This window comes from Sus scrofa, chromosome 16 (genome assembly GCF_054392235.1).
Source record: "Sus scrofa isolate SSC_HxYL_T2T_F1_AM1 chromosome 16, Sscrofa_HxYL_maternal_Yorkshire_Landrace_v2.0, whole genome shotgun sequence".
NCBI lineage: Eukaryota > Metazoa > Chordata > Mammalia > Artiodactyla > Suidae > Sus > Sus scrofa.
The window spans coordinates 83524470-83529660 of NC_139398.1; positions in this window are offsets into that span (position 1 = coordinate 83524470).

The following is a 5191-nucleotide window of genomic DNA, read 5'->3' on the forward strand; positions in this document are numbered from 1 at the left end:
CTGCCTTCCTGAGTGAGTTTCCGTGTAACTTGGTGACCTCATTTCCCTGACACGTGACATACATGTGCACACACGACTGTGCAAACACAAAGCTTTGCAAATATATGACTATGATTTTGTATACACCCCTGTGTACACACACACACAGGCTTACTCATACGTGGGGTAGGTATGGGGTACCTACAAGCACGGGTTTAGCTTTCTTTTAATTTTATGACCTGTGGGCTGACCTTCTTCATGACTGTACTTCATTATCCAAGCACCAGGCTAAGCAATGCTCTCCTTTCACTAACCATTCGCTCATTCATTCACTAAGTGTTTATGATGCGTCTACCATGGACAGATCCCTTCCCAGGTGCCAGAGGCACCAATGTGGCCAAGCAGACAAAGCACTGGTTCTTCTGGAACTTAGGGTCTAGTGAGGAATACATTAAAGAATTGTACAACTAAGTATAAATGACGGCTGTGATAGGTGCTCTGAGAGAAGACTGTAAGAAAACAGGAGTGTGTGTTGCAGGACGACACAACATTATTCCCGAGGTGCACTGTCTTCAGATGGTAGCCACTTCCTGTGCATGGCTATTTTAATTAAATTTCTTTTCTTTTTTTTTTTTCTTTTTAGGGCCATGCACATGGCATACATAAATTCCCAGGCTAGGGGTCGAATTGGAGCTGGAGCTGCCAGCCTATGTCACAGCCACAGCAATGCCAGATCCGAGGTGCGTCTGCAACCTACACCACAGCTCGTGGCAATGCTGGATCCTTAACCCACTGAGCAAGGTCCAGCATCCTCACACCCGCATCCTCATGGATACTAATCAGGTTCTTAACCTGCTGATCCAAAACAGGAACTCCCTAGATTTAAATTTAAATTAATGAAAATTCAGTTCCTCACTTGAGAAACTTTAGAAGTGCTCAACAGCAATACATGGCCACTGTTTACCCTACCCAAGAGAGGAGAACCGAAACATTTTCATGATCACAGAACGTTCTATTGGACAGGGCTGTTCCAGGGCTTCCTTGAGAAAACTTAAGCTGAGCCACAAAGGAAAAGAAGGCGCTAAGTGTTTGGAGGGGCAGAGGTGAGGGAGGAGAGAGGTCAGGGAATGAGCATTCCAGGCAGGGGAACAGCACATGCAAAGGTCTTGAGGTGAGAGGAATGTGACAGGTCCCATGCCAGTGTGGTTGATGTGCAAAATGAGGGTGAGTCATGCTGGAGTTTGGATGTTATTTTTTGTTTGCAATAAGAAATTGTTGGAGGGTTTTAAACCAAAGAGGGAAAGGGAGGAAAACAGAGTGTGTGTGTGTTAGATTGACTTTAAAAAGAACACACAGGTTCTGGAAGGATAACAGCAATGGTACGTCACAGAGCCCTTTTTACAGCTCATGCATGCCCACCATGCAGTGTGTATTTCAGGCTGGCGTTCTGAGCTGCCCCTTTGAGACAGAGAAACAGGTCCAAGAATTATGCTCTGCTGCAATGGAGCTAGGTCTTCAGATACTAAGCCTAGAATTGGTCTATTCCCCTCATTTTAAATTATTTACAAATTACTGAAAGAATGCAAACTCACTAAAAAACTCTTAAAGCTCATAAACGTTCTGGTGTTCTGTTTTCACACAACGGGAGGGAGAGATTGGCCAATTTGGCCCTGGCCATTTGAGGAATGCAAGGCCAACAATGGTCTCAAAATCTGCAGGTGCTCAGGAAGAAGTGGCTAAATTTTGGTACCGGCTCATTTATTCCTTCAATGCCATTTACCTACCAGAGGCCTGCAGCAGGCTAGGCATGCTCTACGTTCTCATGAGGAAGGCAGGCATGGCCCCTGCTGGCCTGGGGGCTTTCATTCTGGCTAGGCAAAGGAAGCACAAGTCAGACCATTTCAGGTAGAAACCTGTGCTGTGAAGGAAATAGGGCAGGGAGCTCAGATGGAACATGGCTTGGATGGGTTGTTCCTTCGGAAGGGGAGATATAACATTTTCCTAAGACTGTAAGAGGCAGCACTGGCCGGCTTGGGGCAGATCACTTGTGGACACACTATCATAGCACCTCTGCCACTAACTTAATCACCGATGAAGGAAGAGATTTAGAGAGACTGAGTGACTTGGTCATATAATAAGGCAATGAAAGATGGGGGGAACTGGAACCTGGGGCTTCCTCCCCCCTCCCCCAATATCTGGATGCTTCTCTCTAGGGAGCTCCTCAGAGTTTCCAAGGGAAAGGCAGCATCAAAGAGAGGCAAGGAGCATGAATCAGCCTGGGGCCCTGGGAGGACAGGGTGGGGCTGCACCAGTTGTTGGCTGCAGCACCACTGATCAGCTGAGCCCATACAGGCCCTTGCAATCCTCAAAGGTGGTGTTTTCACACTCTCCCACCTGTGCTTCCCCTCCCTTTAAGTCGAATCTCTTAAAAAAATATTTAAAGGAAATTATCTCATTACGTTGGGTGGCAAATCAGCATCATTTGCCATAAATACAGATAAACCTTAAAGATAAAAAGAATACAGTGGGAAAAAATTACATAATTATGAATGCTCCCTGGGCTTGAAGGATGCTCTTTTTTGTCAAAAGAAGAAATCTGAGACTTTCTCTTTGAAAACTAAATGGTCCAAAAGAGAACTGAATTACTTCAATTCAGTGTTAATTCATGCCAAATCGATAACGCTCCTAAAATCATCTCTTGCTCCAAAGTGGTGGGTATCTCTCCCTTTGAACAATTCCTGTTTTCCTTGAAGGAGATGTGGGTCCTGGTAACAGAACCCTGCCCCCCTTCCCCTCCCTCCCAACATCTGCCGCAGAACTGGATTGGGCCCTGCTTAGTCCAATGACCCATCACTGAGCTGGCTGTAAAATCCTGGTGTCAGTGGTCCCTGCCTCAAAGGTCACTGTGTCTGACATAGAGGGTGATAATGATGACATTCCCAACTTAAATGTGAGGAGCTGCTCTTTCCCCACTGTCCAGACCGGTCCTTCATCCCTGGTCCCCTCTCAGGTGTAAGGTTTCAAGGCCACACTGTGAAGAGGCTCAGGCATGTCACAATGTGTGGCTGTCTGCCTTGGTTTTGGCTTTAGGACTTCAAGGGTTAAAATGTGCCCAGCAGGAAACAGAAATAAGGGAGGTAAAGGGGCCGTGGACAGGGAGTCGGAAGTCTAGTTTCCAGGACAGTGGTGTGAGCCTGGATAAGTGCCTTCTCCTCCAGGGTCCAGTCGCCCCTTCTAAGTAATGGTAGAGGGGCCCTGGATGAGATGGTACCGGCTTCAGACACTCTGCGATCGCCCCGTCTCTCCTTTTGAATAAGTCATCTTAGAGATGAGTAAGGAAACACCTGGGGCCGTGGAGACTTCACAGCCTGGTTTCCAGACGGCCCCCCAGAGCCAGCAGGACCAAGCCAACAGCTCCCCAGCCAGAGGCCCAGAGATCGCTGCGGCGAGCCAGGGCGCCCTCTGGTGGATCAGGGGAGAAGGGCTGCCAGAGCTACGGGCTGCGTCTCACCTGACTGCTACAGCATCCAAGCCCTAAGAACCCATCGACATCAACTAGCTCAGCCCCCTCAGCTTCCAAATGGGGAAACTGAGGTTTGTGGAAGATACTCTATCAAGTAGAATTGTCAGATAACAATCAAATACAGGACTTCCAATTAAATTTGAATTTCAGATGGACAATTTTTTTTTCTTTTTTTAGGCTACGTCCCATGCAATATTTAGAACATACCTGTTAGAAAATTATTCATGAGGTATCTGAAATTCAAGTTTAACCAGGTTTCCTATCTTTCTGATAAATCTGGCAAGTCAACCTCCAGTCAAGCCACTAAATGCATGTCTGAGCTGGAACTGCAGCCAGAGGCCCAGACACTCTACGACCAATGTCTTCCTCACTCTACGACCAATGTCTTTTGTAGCAGCTCTGCCCAGCACGCAGGGCGTGGGAAATGCTTGTTGACATTATTCTGGGAGAGAGCTAGTGGAGGGATATCTGGATGTGACTCTGATGATCCCAGGAGTGTTTTAAACAGGGCAAGGGAGATGGGTCCTCTCCACACCTGCTTTCTTCCCACCTGGGCACCCATCAAAAATCTTTGAGGTTTTGGTCACAGAGTTGCCTGACATCCCTGCCCTAATTTGATTTACAAGGTTAGGGAGGAGCAAGGGCAACCTCATTTCTCAAGATTCCCCAGGTGACTCTGACACAGAGCAAAGATTAAGACCGCCTGGGTTGGTTATAAGGAAGAACAGGGCACTGCTTGATGGAGCAGATTTTAATCAGTACATATCATTAATTATCAAGCTTCACTGTGCTTAGGAATCATGGTGGCTGAGGAAGGAGGAAGGAGGATGGATTTGCCAGTTCCACTTCCAGAGATTCTGAGGAGTAGACTCAGGTAGGGCCTTAGAACCTGCACCTTTCTTTCTCTCTCTTTCTCTCAGAATCGTACCTCTGACAAGTACTCAGGCTTCACCTATATTTGTGACATGTTTTCTTTATTAAGAAACTAAAACAGGGAGTTCTTGTTGTAGCTCAGTGGTAGCAAATCTGACTAGTATCCATAAGGATGTGGGTTTGATCCCTGGCCTCACCCAGTGGGTTAGGGATCTGGCGTTGCTGTGAGCGGTGGTGTAGGTCGCAGATGCAGCTTGAATATGGCGTTGCTGTGGCTGTGTCAATTCAATCCCCAGCCAGGGAACTTCCATATGTCATGGGTGTGGCCCTAAAAAAGACAAATAAAAAGAAAGAAAAAGAAAAAGAAACTAAAACAGAATTGAAAGCAAATACGGACAAATGGTAAAGTTCTGGAAAGCAGACAGTGAGCATACAAATACACATTATTCTATTTTCTATAACAAACATTTCACTAAAGACACTTTTTTTTTTGGTCTTTTTGTCTTTGTAGGGCTGCACCCGTCACATATGGAGGTTCCCAGGCTAGGGGTTGAATAGGAGCTGTAGCCACTGGCCTATGCCACAGCCAGAGCAACGTGGGATCCGAGCTGCATCTTCGACCTGCACCACAGCTCACGGCAACGCCAGACCCTTAAGCCACTGAGTGAGGCCAGGGATCAAACCCGCATCCACATGGATGCTAGTTGGGTTCGTTAACCTCTAAGCCACAACCGGAACTCCACTAAAAACACTTTTTAAACTTAGGAACATTTTAGGGGACTGTGATGCAGGTGGTCTGAAGACCACCCCTGAGAA